The sequence below is a fragment of the Phoxinus phoxinus genome, assembly GCF_949152265.1.
Source record: "Phoxinus phoxinus genome assembly, chromosome: 10".
NCBI lineage: Eukaryota > Metazoa > Chordata > Actinopteri > Cypriniformes > Leuciscidae > Phoxinus > Phoxinus phoxinus.
This window is the reverse complement of record NC_136885.1, coordinates 28,569,106-28,585,409: the sequence shown is the minus strand read 5'-3', so window position 1 is coordinate 28,585,409 and position 16,304 is coordinate 28,569,106. Positions and strand designations below refer to the sequence as shown.

The 16,304-nt window shown below is 40.0% G+C and overlaps 1 long non-coding RNA gene across 1 annotated transcript; it reads right to left on the bottom strand.

The window, feature by feature from the left end:
* Window positions 1-98: 98 nt before the first annotated feature.
* LOC307005792 lies at window positions 99-15,136 on the bottom strand. Its single transcript, XR_013799331.1, has 3 exons — window positions 14,945-15,136; window positions 3,536-3,763; window positions 99-209 (listed from the first exon to the last, which is right to left on the bottom strand). It is a non-coding gene; the product is annotated as an uncharacterized lncRNA (long non-coding RNA).
* Between the last annotated feature and the right edge of the window lie 1,168 nt (window positions 15,137-16,304).

The window sequence follows — 16,304 nt, the reverse complement described above, 5'->3', positions numbered from 1 at the left end:
TATCACATGTGTGTGGTCTTACGGAGCTATATTTTCTAGCTTATAAAAGTTCAGAATAAATGTACATGTTTTCAAAACATTATTTTAAGGCACTCTACCAAAGTTCCTATAAGTCAAGTAAGTTTGACGTAGGTCTAATACCCGAAAAGAGCTATCCATTAGCGTTTCCATTCATCTTCATGGCACCTGTTCAGCTGGTGCAGGAGCCCCTGAAAGTACGTGATTAGTGTTGTATTGCTTTTATACAACAGATCAATGAACAAGAAGTCAATATTAAGAAACTTACATTTTAAAAACAATATTGCCCAACATAGGCTTGGAAAAACGATCCAGAACAAAAGAAAAAAATAATTAAAGAAATCGAAGATAACTGTAGTCAGAAGAGACGATACCTAAGCAGATGTATTAGCAACGCCCTTGCAGCAGTGTTTGCTAGTTTTTGTCATTTAGGCTGGTCTTTACACGGAAACGATCTGAAGAGAAAACGCAAAAGTGGCGTTGCGTTATCACTTTTTATTCTGCGTTTAGACGAGCGTTATGGGGGGAAAATCTGCGTGCATATGGTGACGCAAAAGTGTGTGAAATTTGATGTAGTGTGCACTCCAGGCGGCTAGGTGGCAATGTGAAACACTGAAAGTGAAAGAGACGCTGACACTGTTTTTCATGTTTAATACGGTAAAGCTGCTGCTTTAACCCTCGGTGCTCTTCGCGTGTCGCTCAAAAATTACAGATTCTTTTTTTTTTCAATAAAATGAATACTATATTTTAGTTTGATAATGTTTTGTTATTTTCCTGTAGGCCTACTAGCGCATGCCTGTGAAGTAAATGCGTACGCGACTAGAGCCACCGTGAGCAGATCGGTGCCTTCACTGTCTAGCAGACTTTTGTGTTTTTACCCTTTAGACGGGAACGCGACGGTGGAGCGTTTTTAAGATTTCCACTCTGGAGGGTGGTTTCACTTTTTTGCGTTTTTAAGCCACAAAAACGCCGTCGCCGTTTAAAACGAAAGGCACATCTGATAAAATATTTTTACGTTTTCACCCGCGAGCATTCTCGTGTAAACAGGGCCTTAATGACAGGATGAATTACACAAAGTATACTAAGCATTTATTGTTGACATATAATAAAACATTGCAAGATATATAATGTTAATTATTGTAGAAATGCCTCAGCATAGTCCGTAAAAAGGGTCCATTGAGAAAAAAAAAAAAAAGAGTCATAGGCGTTCCTGAACGTGAAAGTGTTTTTGTGCAAACAGTTCAGTAAACGATTCAATGACTCACTCATAAAGACAGTCACTTGTTACGTTCCTAAATGAATCAGTGTGTTTGGGTGATTCATTGACTTGCTTATAAAGACAGTTGCAGAATGGTGCATCAATGCAACCTTCTCTAAAAAAACAAAGAAACACAGACAGACGTAGTGAGAAGTACCAGTCTTAACACTCTTGAGACGTCGCTCTACCAATCAAACACCTTCTTTGTCGTAACACGACATCACGAATACACCCTCTATACACACACACACGATAGCACAAACCACCCTATATATCCGGGCACCACCATTTTCATAATGTAATGAAAGAAAACACACTACTTTCATAACCTTATTCTTTAACAACTGAATAACAAAACAAATATGCCAATTATTAACCTAATTTGGGCTGTCACTCAAACTTAGTGTCCAGAATGCTGAAGGAGCACGTGAACTTGTCATGGACCCGCACTTTAACGGGGGAATTCCGTTCGACACCTCGCAAAAGCCTCTAATGAATTTGAATGAGGACTCTATTTGTTTTCCATGTTTTATTTATTTTCTTGCTTTTCCCAGTAAATTAAATCGACCTCACCAATGGCTATATTAATCCTGAGTAATAAATCGGCCTGCCATTCTGATTATGTTCTTGTTGCGGAGCTGTTCGTTATTGATTTCCCCCTCCCTTTTTTTTCCTCTCTCCATCTTTTTACGTCTCCCCTCTCTCCCTTGTTTAAGACTTTAAAAGTAGTTCACCCCAAAATAAATTCCTTCATCATGCACCCACCCTCATGTACCAAACCCATATTTTTTCCCAATGACTTGGACTCTAAACTCATGTTATACATTGTGTGAAGAACAGAATGTTTAAGTGATTTTCGCTCTATTTCTTCAGCTTTACTTTGCAAGATCATGATCTGATTAATTAATGAATCGTTCATTTGTTGTGAATCATTTAAGTAAATCACAATCATTGGTTCTCTAGTAGTGAACTGACAAGTTCAAATAAACATATAAATGTCAGTATGTTCATCAAACATTCTGTTGTATGCTTTATATTGTGCATTTTTATATTGCTGCTTTACATTATATTTACATAATTCTCGTTATGGCACTTTTGCATGCTTTTTGACTTTAGCAGTGAAAGTTCATGATTTCTCCTTGAATGTGGGTGTGGAACAACAGCGTGAATAAATTTGGACGGAAAGATGGAATTTCATTTTTGAGGTGAACTATCGCTTTAAGGCGTCTGTTATTTTGTGCTCTTAGCTCAAATCCTATTAGAGACTTCTGGTGGGTGGTGCACAGGTCTTTAAGAGAGACTGACAAGAGCTGCAATACAGGGTGACTGTGACCTTTTAGACTGTGCCCTCCTCCTCTGCCGGTCGCACAGCCTCCCATTTAATGGTCTCCACTTTCCTCTGACCTGTGGCTTTACTTTGACGTTTTTCATATTGGTTCATTACACCAAGTCTGTAGACGTGTTATTTTCCCTTTGCCCCGCATAGCTCAAATACCTGACTCTCATCCGAGTGGGCTGGAGATCCTTGTGGCAAAGATAGCACTTGTTCGGCGGAGTGAACTCAAAATATACCAGTCTCCCTGCCATTTTTTTTCTCTCTAGATAGTGAGATTACAGTATCTCTAAGACATGGCCTTTCAGCTGTGGTTAAAAAAAAAAAAGCCTCCACCCTCTGTCAACATGATGGGAGTGAATGTGATATCTAGACAAATGCTGGCAATGCTTTTAAGTGGATCAGATTAATTTTAAAAGTCTGTGCGAAAGTCACAGAGAAGGAATTTGGAAAGAATCGACTGCAGCGCCGTTCAGATTTGCCAGATCATTTTGTTCCAGAACATTCTTTGAAATATGTATGAAAGTCTTGACCTGGTGAAAGTCCTTTTTAGTAGGGATGTAAATTTATTTTGTTATAGTACTCGTCCTTTCGGGAAAGTCTGGAATAATCTGGTCATCTATTCTACAAAAAAAAAAAAGACAAAAAAAGAAAAGAAAAAAAAGACACTATACCGTGAGTGTGTGTTAAAAAAAAAGTTGCACCGCTGTTGTCCTAAAGAACGCTTATGAATCACTGCTGGTGTGTTTTTGGCCGTCACTCTCACCTTGAGACTGATTTTTCCTAATATGACAAGGCAGAAAAGTATGCGAGTGAGGACAGTCTTAAAAAGGGTTTTTGAAACATCTGAATTTGAATGACACGATCTAGTGCTTTTTAAGTTGAACATATAGAGAGAAGACAAATAATTTTATGGATTTACTTACTATTGTAGCGGTTTGGTCAGACCTTGAAGAGCTTGCATTTAGATAGATCAAAGCAGAGAAAAAAAAGAGCAGAAGGACATAAACTGTGAAGGGCAACACGATGTGAAGAGAATAAAGACTTTGCCAGTTAAATTCATCCTCAAGGATGGCGTTGGTGCAGGGACACATGGCACAGATAGATGTGCTGGTAGAGAGTCCTTTGTGCTATGAAGCACCTTGTTAAATGTCCTGCAGATAACAAGAAATATTGCAGTTTAATAATAGTATAGTCTCATCACAAGCATTAATACTACTAGCAACACATAACTCAGCCAATACAATTTGTGCTATAAGGATACGTTATATTTGTTATACTTCGCAAATTTAACCATTTTTTCCAGTCAGACAATAACACATGTATAAAATCCTAATAGGGAACCAAACCAAATACTTTTACTGTAAATGCAAAGAGCAAAATCATCTAATTTACAGTGAAAAGCCATTAAATGACATTCCCAGAATCCCCTGCGTGACAGGCTCACATTTTATGGTTTTTAATTTTATTAATTATGTTTCTTCTAAGGTTTTTGCTATCAGTTATGTTATGGTGTGGAAGGATGAACCCAATCGCAGACAGTATGAACTCACACAACGTTTAATATAACAGACAAACAGGGGAAAACAAAAACCCACGAGGGGGTAAAACGAGGGCAAGACTGACAAGGGATGACTATACTTGATACACACTAGACAAACTTGACAATAAACTAACAACAGGATCAGGATAAGGCACTTACTACACAAGACTCTCACAAGGTATTCACATGAAAGAATCACAATGAACCGACACAGGACAGCAAACACATGGGGATTATATAAGGAACACTAATGACGAAGACAGGTGAAACTGACTAGACAATAATCACAAGACGAGGATAACAAGGGGGCGGGGTTACTTAACGAGACAACACAAGCACATGACCCAAACAATTGGCCATGCGCTTGTACACAAAACATGATTCTGTCATGATCCTGCCTTACAACCAGGGAAACTCAAGGACACCAAGGCAGAATCATGACAGAACCCCCACCTTAAGGAGCGGCTTCCAGACGCTCCTCAAGGGGACATTAAACACGGGACATGACAGACTGTGACAAAGACATAAACCAACAATACATGACAAAAACTAACAAAGGCAGACAATAATATACAAAGACAGGGTTGGGATGGAACAATAAAAACAACAAACATGGCAGAGGAGGTGGAGGAATAACAGAGTTCATGGGGGAATGTCCAGGGTGGGTGGGAGGGACTGTGGTCCTGGGTCTTCCGGACGAGGGCAGTGGACAAGGAATCCGGGCAGGCTTGGAGGGAGACACACGAGGAGGGAACTTGGGCGAAACAGTACGGGGTCTAGTGGCGACAGGGGAAACAGTCCGGGGACAAGTGGAGACAGGGGCGAACGGGGAAACAGTCCGGGGACAAGTGGCGACAGGGACGAACGGGGAAACAGTCCGGGGACCAGTGGAGACAGGGGCGACCGGGAAGACAGACTGGGGTACTGCATTAGTGGACGCAGCAACAGACTCCGACATAGAGGACACAGAGGATGAGGAAACAGGACTCCTGACGGGGGACAAGACAGAAGGGGCAGGACTGGGTGCAGCGCTTTCAGTGGCAGATACGGGTGCTGCTCTCACTGTGGCAGGCTTGGGTGCAACGCTCACAGGGACAGGATCGGGTGCAGTGTTCACAGGGACAGGATCGGGTGCAGTGCTCACAGTTGCAACCTCAGGAACAGCGGTCGCGGCTGCAGACTGGGGTATGACGCTCACAGCAGGTGTGGACTCGGGACAGGGCAACATGACTGGACAGACAGGGACCTCTAGGATCCTGACAAGGGTTCTTAGGTATTCTGACAAAGTTTCTGCGGCGACAAGGACAGGCATGCGTTGACGGGCAGAAACAGACCGCAAAACCTCTTCGGCAGCTGAATCGGCCTCGGCCCTCTCTGCAGCGCCCACAACTGTAGGCTCAGGAATAGCGTTCACAGCTGCAGCGACGGCGTTCACAGCTGCAGCGACGGCGTTCTCTGCTGCAGCGGGCTCTGGGACGGCGTTCACTGCTGCAGCGGGCTCTGGGACGGCGTTCACTGCTGCAGCGGGCTCTGGGACGGCGTTCACTGCTGCAGCGGGCTCTGGGACGGCGTTCACTGCTGCAGCGGGCTCTGGGACGGCGTTCACTGCTGCAGCGGGCTCTGGGACGGCGTTCACTGCTGCAGCGGGCTCTGGGACGGCGTTCACTGCTGCAGCGGGCTCTGGGACGGCGTTCACTGCTGCAGCGGGCTCTGGGACGGCGTTCACTGCTGCAGCGGGCTCCGGGACAGGCAGAGACGAAGGACGGGGGGCTCCCTTCCTCCTCCTCTTTCTCCTAGGTCGCGGTGCCGAGACCTCAGTAGGACTAGTGACCGGTTGAAGAATCTCAGCGGGGTCCGTAACTGGTGCTAGGAGGACAGACTCTGGCAGGGTTGACTCCGTCGCTGAAGACTCCGAAGCAGACTCCCACGAGATCCGTCTCCCTCGCTTGCCGCGGAGACTTACAGGTGCGGATGACGTTTCAGGAGTCGAAGTGGGGCACCCCTGTTCCTCCTGCGTAACAACACCTAAGATGCGACTCCTGGATCACTGGCAGTGTGGCAGGTGGAGATCTCATGGAGGAAGCCTCCAGCTCCTCCCAACAACAACGGTCCACCAAATCTCGGAATGGGCGAAGAAACAGCTCCTCTCCTTCAGACAGAGGAGGGGGAAAAAGACTCTTGCCACTCTTCGTATCGGAGATAGCCGACGACCACCATTGTTCCCGGAGCTCCAATTGTCGCTTGGCAAGGGAGGACATACAGTCTGCTGGGTTCTTCTTTGGTCGGTTCATTCTGTTATGGTGTGGAAGGATGAACCCAATCGCAGACAGTATGAACTCACACAACGTTTAATATAACAGACAAACAGGGGAAAACAAAAACCCACGAGGGGGTAAAACGAGGGCAAGACTGACAAGGGATGACTATACTTGATACACACTAGACAAACTTGACAATAAACTAACAACAGGATCAGGATAAGGCACTTACTACACAAGACTCTCACAAGGTATTCACATGAAAGAATCACAATGAACCGACACAGGACAGCAAACACATGGGGATTATATAAGGAACACTAATGACGAAGACAGGTGAAACTGACTAGACAATAATCACAAGACGAGGATAACAAGGGGGCGGGGTTACTTAACGAGACAACACAAGCACATGACCCAAACAATTGGCCATGCGCTTGTACACAAAACATGATTCTGTCATGATCCTGCCTTACAACCAGGGAAACTCAAGGACACCAAGGCAGAATCATGACAAGTTATGTCCATTAGGGTTGCATGTTACATCCTCTGTTGTTAAATGAATGATTCTTTTATTATTTTAGTGTCTCGTGTGTTGTCATGTTTTGCATTTGTGTACATGACATATCAGCATTTACCTCAGCTTATGGAAAAGCTGCTTGTGATGAACTTTGATCATGTGGTTTTATCTTTATTATGGTAGATGTCAGTATATGTTAAAATTACAAAACAGATTTAAGTAGCGACATGGCCTTGCTAATTAGAAAAGGGCTGTTGGATTTACCAGTTAATTTTTTTTTTGTAAATTATAGTTTTAAATTGTTACATTTACAGGGTGTTCTGTAAATGTGTTTACATTTTTACTGTATTTTTACTAAATTATTCTGGCAACCACATCTGCCTGTATTTTCCTGTAAAAATTAAAAAATAATTTTACAGTGCATGTTGTTCTTAAACGTTTTATTTTGAGCTAACGTTTATTTATTTTTCAAGTAACAAAATATTTTTTTATGCTTTTCATTTGAGTTCACTAATAACCCTGCTCTTAAGTGCATCAAGGCGTGAGCATGTGCACAACGCTTCATGGGAAATTAGCACTGGAGTTCAGTCATTTCATGCTGCATGCTCTTCAGGAAGTGAGTAAGGTATCTAACATTCATGCTTTCATGGGGAGCCAAAAAAGCCATGAGTAGCAGGAACAGTTTCGGGAAGACAATACGGAGTAAAAGATGACTCACCCTGAGGAATTTAGAGTAACCACAATACTGACCAAAATACAGAGATGGAGAAAGTGAGAGAGAGAAACAAGTGAAGAAGATGAAAGAATAAATTAAATCTACTATCACACGATTGTCATTTTAACCAATCCCAATCTTGCAGACAATACCTCTGGAGGCATTTTACTCACTCCAGTGCAGGGCAAGATTGTGACCTTTGTAACACCACAGTTCCTGGTTCACATACAGCCCTGATATCACATCCTTCATTTTTCACCCAGCATGCCAGATCTGTAACTAACCTCCATTAGTCCCCTGTGGGTGTACATGTACATGACAGCAATTTTTCCCAGTGTCAATAAATCAATATGTGCTCTATGCACGATTCATGCGACTCTTACAAGTAATGCTTTTCATTGTTCATCTCACATGTATAGGCTGTGTCTGAATTCCTGTACATTCATAACATGTATTAAATTGGATAAAGAACTAACTTCTCAGCCTTTGATGAATTACATTCTTTAGGAATACAGGAGTAAAAACATTCTCAGATATGCCACATCCACCCTTGACTTTCAACAAGTCCACAGGTATACAATGGAGCCAGAAGGAGCAGCTCTCTTGATACCTATAAAAAAGAGCTGTCTGACTCAGACTACTCTATCTTTTTTTTCAATGTCAAAACATCGATTTTATTTTTATTTTTGCTACAGTGGGAGCAGTTTTTCAGTGACCCCATCACAAAAGAATGAGCCAGTTTATTTTTAGAAATTTATTTTTATATTTGTTCTAAATAATATTTACACTACCGTTCAAACGTTTGGGGTCAGAATAACTTTTTTTGACACTTCTGTTCATTAAATTGATAAAAAGTAAAAAAAAAAAAAAATCGAAATGTGATCAGTTGACCTTACTTTTAAAAAATCAAGGAAATGTGTTGCCTTAAAATTAAGTAATAATCTTCAAGCTTAATTGAATTTTTTTTAATTTAAATTTTTTTTTTTTAATTACTTAATTTTAAGGCAATGGGTTTCTTCACTTTATTAAGTTAATTTTATGGGTTTACTTATATTGTATCAGTTTGGTCAGACCTTGATAGATCAAAGCACAGAAAAAAAGAGTGGAAGGACATAAACTGTGAAGGGCAACACAATGTGAAGAGAATAAACACTTTGCCAATTTTAAAGCGTATCTTAAACCCCCCAAAGTTTTGAACGGTATACATTTTTTTATACAAGACCATTCTAGTAATTTTGACAAAACCTCATATGTTAGCCAGCTAGATAATAAGCAGAATGTACAACGATGTAGAATGATTTCAGTTGTAAAACAGCACTAGCCTGAATTTACAAGTGACAAGTTCTGTAAAATATAATGTCAACAACTGGAATATGATCAACATATGAATTACTTTTTGTTCAGTGCAAGTTAATTTTGTCTCTCTATAATAATGTCTGACATTTACGACTCACTCCCAAAACATTTTGTGGAAACGTGCTGCCCTCTGAGGCGTAAAAGTGCATCTCGCTTTCCTTTACAGATCAAACTTCCTGTCTGGCTTGACACAGAAGCCGCTGTGGATGGCTCTGTAAATAACTTCATCCAATGGCTTTACCGACATTTAGTAGTGAGAGACCAGTTTGAAGCGCTGCCAACATTAACAGAGAATAATCTAGGTCCAAATACAGTTACCGGAAATTGGCCAGCCCAACAGGAAGCAGAGGAAGAGGAGTTGCCTTACCCTGCGGAAGCTTTGTCGACTCTTCTGGCAGCAGGACCGTGTCTACTAACAACGCTGCAAGTCATGGAAGAGCGTTTCTTACCGCATGACGGGATATAGGGAGTTATTCTGAAACCAAAGCTTCCTACAAGCTACAGCAGACAGTCTACAGTACAGTCAATCAAGTGGCTATACAATAAGTTACTAAAATCATTCAGCTATAACAATTTCTGGTAACACTTTATTTTGATGGTCCCTTTTGAACATTCTCCTAACTATTAGTAACTTTGCAACCACATGTCGACTAACTCTCATTAGAGTATTAGTAGACTGTGCTGTGATGGTCCTTCAACAAACATTCTACTGACTATAAGTAACTTATATCAACTTATTCTAACCCTACAAGTCTACTAATATTCTACTAACACTCTAATGAGAGTTAGTAGACATGTTGGTGCAACATTACTTATAGTCAACAGAATGTGTTAAATAGACCATCAAAATAAAGTGAAATCCAATTTTGTTAACATTTTAGCTAACAATATTGCTAATATTGTATTTACTCCAACAATATACTTTTAATAAACAAGTATGACAATGTATTTTTCCGTCAGATTTTTGTTTTCCATGACATAATATAGTATTATTTTCCAGACAAAGCAGTATTTATTAGAAAAAAAACAAAAAGGATCAATTGCCAACATTAGGAATTGGCATATCAGGGACAATATCACTGATTTCAATACCAATACCTCTAATAAATGTAACATTTTTGCGATTTCTGAAAATATAGCCATTTAGCTTTTAGTATTCTGGTTTTCTTTTTTTCTGTTTTCGTACAGAACATGATCTATCATTATCAATACATAATACAGTATTATTTTATTTTGTCCAAAGTGACTTACATTGCATTTACGTAATACATATTATCAGTTAATATATAATAACTTATATAATAAACGTATTTATGCAGTTCATAAATAAACGTATAGGCCTTACAGAAGTCACACACTATAATAAATATCATATTTTCATTAATAATTACGTTTTCAGATGCTTACAGTTCAAAATAATCTCTATTAGATTATTTGACAAGATCAAAGATATTTTAATGTAAGAATACTACTCGACACAATATCAAAAATATCAATACTGTTCATCTATAGACAGCATTAAACATGAACAAATACATATGCATAACATATAACTTACACTAATCCAACTAAAACACAATTTTTTTCTAGTCAAGTCTAGTGATACAGCAAAAATTAACTGAAAATTGCAATACCAACAATAATGTCTTGCAGCGATTCACTGAATTAGTGAAAGAGTTTTCGAACAAAACGATTCAATACAATGAAGTTGCTATTTCACTAACTCTCTAACACTGTCTGTGTTCAAAAAGCTTCATTTAAAACCGTTGAGGACAACTCCGCAAGTTCAGTGACAACGGATAGAGCATGTGGGTCTGTCCATTTGACTGCTCATACTTCAAAGTAATGATCATGTTTATGTCTCAATGTGCTCGGAGCTCGTTCCATTTATAAAGCCCAAATTAGTCAGAGAGAATGGGGAGTGGCGGGAAAGTGCTGACTAATGCGGCAGGCAGGCCGTCCAAACTCTCTGAGTGACTGAACGACCTTGTGTCGGTCAGGAAGAGACCCCTCCAGCGCACCGGCAGACAGGTGATCTGTCAGCTTGGTGCCGGTATACAGCAGTGCAGGAGGAGAGACGCAGCTGACACTGGAGGACACGCTCTCACACGTGTGCTCCTCGCTGCAGTTTAATCTATCACACAAGGACAGTGGTCCTCTAATTCATCATGTGTTTTATTTTGCACGGCGCTTAAATCTCTCCCGTTGGTGGCGGGACTGAAGAGGAGAAGCCGAACTGCTTAACGAGTGAAAAATGGGCTCGATGCGCGTTCATCCTGCGGCAGGCCTCGGGTTTTAATCTGAGCGTGCTGGAAGCAGCTCAAGTTTGACTTCAGGTTGAACTTTCAGATTAATCCACAAAGCCGTTTATTATTCAAATGTGTGAAAGGGATTTTAGGGGACCGAAAGTGAAACATTACTCTTAATGATGTCCCGAAATGCGGTTACATTATTTATCCCTGCAGTGGAGCTGTCGGTTCAAATTTATCCTAAAACTTCGACATAGGCAGTGGGGGCAAATCTGCAGTCTCTTTTTTAGGAGCTTGATCTGTGTATCTGGAACATGGTGGACAAGAAGACGCAGGATGTCTGTTACCCAGGATTGCATCAGACTCTTTGATGCTGATGTCATATGTTTTCATATCAATTTCTATCGCAATACAAAGGAGAACATTATCTCCATTTACAAGCATTGTTTAGATTAGGAGACTGATAGGTTGCTTTTGCCTGAAAGGTTTGCATTCACAGTGATTTGGATCATTTCCTCCATAGCCTCCAGTGAGTAGCTAAAATGCTATTGCTGTTTCTTTGGTCTCATCATTCCTCTGTTGTATCAGTAACAGATACATGGGCTCCAAAATGCGTATTTTACATAAAAATACACCATCCAATCTAAACTTTTACCCTCAAATAGGACCGCATTTATGCATGCCACTCAGAAAGCGTGATTTATTTCAAGAGAAATGTGACCCTATACACCAACAATGTTATTGCCAATTTTCAGTTTAACAAAATATATTTAAAAAAAATCTAAACTCAAAGGGATAGTTCATCCAAAAATGAAAATTGTGTTCCTTCATATCATTTGAGGGTTATGTGAATCAAAAAAGAAGACATTTTTAGGAATGTACTGTTAGTTTTATCAAGTGCAATAAATGGGCACTAAAGCATCATAAAAGCAACTTCACACATTACCCAGCATTCTATGCAACGTGATTTTAACATAAATAAAAGTCCTTGGTTATGGCGACTGGTGTCTGATTTTTCAGTATTGGTCCACAAAAGTCTGTGCCTATAGTTTTAAGTCGTGATAGCTTTGCGTTAGATACAAAACTAAATTGAAGTTGTGATTCACAAATCATTTTTCTTCTGTTCAAGTTAGTGAGAGTCATTGAGATTTGTGGATTAATCAAATTTACAGATTTTGGATCAAAAGATTCATTGAAAAGGTGTGACCAAAATTCATCTATCGATTGAAAATTGTTACTTCTCCCATTGCCGCATAAAGGAAAACAAGGATGGATGTCCAGAAATGCAGTGAATATTTTTTCACATGGCCCCAGTTCTGATTTATTTTCATTGTAAATTCACATTTTGGGAAAGCCAGACATACAGATATGGAACTACACGAGAGTGAATAAATGATGACAGAATTTTGATGACAGAAAAAAGCATTTTTTGGGTGAACTATTTCTTTAATTGACTATAAAAGGCCTTTGAACAAAAGTTAAAGTACTTAGTGAGTAAAGCTATGAGTCACTAACAAGTCTCGAATGCCACGATAAACAGATCCGACTGCCCAAGATCAGCATGGCTGAGGTGGCAGGTGTGGGCCATCAAACAACTTTAGGCTGAGAGGATTGCGCAGTGCCAGGATCACACATCCAACACACAGCGGGGGCTTTGAGAGGAGCCCAGCAAGATTCACGGCTTCTACGCTCGACTCTCTCGCATTCAGACTGTTCTGGGTAGTTTAATTAACACCTTCTCCTGCTAAAATGAGCCCAGGCCAAAGTGTTCCCCAACATAGGAGAGAAGGACAGGCCGGCTGGGCCTCCGGTTGAGGCCACCCTCTCTGCGTTTGATGAATGAGCTGCTTGACAGCAGGACTTTTTTTGGGCCCCTCTTCAGTCTGGCTGCCAGCATCCTCCCCCAGCCCCCTTCCTTTGAATTCTGATTTATACAGCTGGTCCACTTCTTCCTGTGTGAGCAACCAGAGGAACCGCAGCCTTACTGTATCAGCCTCAATTGCGATGCAAAACCCAGGACCCTGCTTAACTCGCCCCGATTTTCAACCGTCCCTCATGTAATGGATCCTGACAGGGCTCCATTCTCATGTTCATCATGGCATGATTGAATTGGCAGAGCTAAACTAGCATGTAAATGGCGACTACGGTTCCTGCGCCACGATAGAGCAATTGTAGAGTGACTCTGAGGGACAGCAGAGACTCCCATGACATTCATTGTGCTTGACATTCCTGACGTGCACCTAAATCTCTCTCTGCTTCCTTTTATCTCTTCATCCTTCTCCTGTCAGTACATCTTTCCATCCGTTCATCACTCTTTTCACATTTCTCAGAAACCGGCTCTTTTGCTTTCACTATGGCTGTGAGCTAGTCGAGTTTAATAGTGCTTTTGCTGTTAAAAATCTTCTCACCTAATTTTTCCCAATAGGAAATAATAAGACTTCCACACACATCTTTGTTCTTTCTGGTTTTTACATCTACCCTTTAGTCCTGAGTTTAGATGTTGAGCTTTAAAGTGTGTGCCAGGGTTATTTTTGTGAGCCTCTCTGTAAAAGTTTAAAGCCAGCAAACAGCTATTGGATGGCTCGCAAAATAAGACACAATGAATCCTACCTTGGTACTGTATTGATGAGGGCTGCAAATTATAAGACTGACTAAGGATAAACATACAAATTAGATGAGACGTACTCTGAGTCACTTCAGAAATATGCTTTGTTGACATTGTTTTTTTTTAGCAACTGGGAAGTACTGTGCGTAAAAGAGTGCCTCATTACCTACTGCATGGCAAGTCATTTGCTTTGTTCTAAAACTAGTGCGCTGCCTACGTAGGCAGCATTTTAAAGCACCAGAGGTGTGTGAAGGCTGTTGAAAATGCTGCCTCCTAAAATACATAGTTTTAGCCAAAACCTAAAGCATCATCATTAGATGTATCAATGCATCACTGAATATTACTTAATATTTCTGTGCACTTTGTAAATTTGTGCTTATTAGAGTATATTAGCTGAGCATCATCACACTAATGTAAAACTAAACTAGATTTAGATAAAAAGATTTTCAGCAGGATTCAATCAGCTTAACTACTCTTTGATACGAAATACTGGCCATGAAAAAAAGAGAAGAACAATATACATCTGTGCTATATATAAAATGTTTTTATTTTTTGTATTATATATATATTTGTATAATACAAACAATATAAACATTTTATATATATATATATATATATATTTGTTTTTTTTTACAGGAGCAAATTCAACAAATAAAAAAAATGTTGGACTAACTTCAAAAGTCTGGTGTTACTTTTTTGTGATGTGGCATGGCTATAGCGTTTTATTTCAAAAACTGTTTTAATTAAAGTTTGACATTTTATGAGTGTTTTGGAGCTGATGGTAAGCCTGCTGGTACTGGCATTTACAAAGCTCACAAAAGTTTAATTTTTACAAGGGCACAAAACAAGAGTCATAACATGTATTATCAAAATAAATTATATGACAATGGTTCACCTCAAAATTATGCCAATATAATCAATAATTCTTTCAACATACGGTTAAAGATTTTAAACACGAGAGCTGTGAGGCGGCACTTCAAAGCAATTGAGACCTGCTGCTGGTGAGAGTTAAACACATTTGGGGCACAAAACAGAGAAGTAAACAGATCAGTGCATATCTGCAAGAGAAAAAAAAGCCATCAGCCTAACCTTCTTTACACACTTCTGCCTGCTTCTCATCACAGATCCAGAGGAAAATGAGAATCCTCGGGCTTGGAACATGAAAGACATCAGTGCTGCGTTTTCTCCCCAGAGGTTTGGTCACACCAGTGTTTTGAGATGGAAATGAGGCCGGAAGCAGCTCTGATTGTGTACTTCAATGCTGCTAGTTTCTTCATCAAAAGGAAAACTGTTTAGCTAAAGCAAAAATGGATTAGTTAGGAATAGTTCACCCAAAAATGAAAATGTTGGCATCATTTACTCACCCTCATTTAGTTCCAAACACTCTCCAAATACAAAAGGAGATATCATTCAGGATCTGTCAAGCACCAAAAAAGGACAAAAATGAACATAAAAATAATCCATACAATGAAAGTCTGCTGACATTGCAACTTTATACAAGAAACAGACATTTAAGACATTACAGAAATCTTTCCCTCGGTCAGTGGCATTTACTCTTGGTGCAGAGACACAGGATAACATTTTAATGGAGCAAATGATGATAGAAATCATGACAAAATGTACATGTTTGTCGAAATATTCATTTACACAAGCAGTTTGTAAAGTTAGGATATTGGTCTATATATAGATTGGAGAGGAACAGGAAAGAGAGAGTGTGTGGGAAGATGATGTTACATATTGTAAAGCAAAATGAGACTTGTGCTGAATAAGTACTTCCATCCATCTTCATCTCAACCTGAAACTTTGTTCTATCACTTTTGAGAACTGGGGTTTCTCCTCAAATCCAAAAGCGTATTCTGTGGACTTGCACTGTCAGACGACACAGGAACTCAGCCAGTAACCGCTCACACTGACGCTCCAATTCCCAAAGCTCTCACTGTGGGAAAAAAAAAGAAAAAAGCTCAGTAACCTTTACAGAAAAAGGAAGTATCGGTATGTATTAACAGTGAAAACCTGTTCAATTGTTAACTTTAACATAGTTACCATATATGGTCAAATAACACATATATAACATGATAATATATTTATTACATATCAAATTATGACACTTGATGATAAAAATAATGACAATTTTTTTGGGGGGGATTTTTATTACAGTGAATTTCTGGCAACCACAGCTGCCTTTAAACAATTTTAACAGGGTTGTTTTTATAGCGTTTATAGTGTAAAACTTTACCATCAGATTGTGTTTTTAACATAAGGTGGTGCAGGTGAGTTTCGTTCCAATTTCAATTTTCATCGGTGGACCGGCCCAGCCGCAATGTGCGACACATGTTTAATGAGGAAGATAAGGATTAAGACATTGATGAAATAGATACTGCCATTCTCCGCCCTGCAGTGCAAACATGAAGGGAAGTGGGTGAATTACGACACACAATGTCTGCCTGCA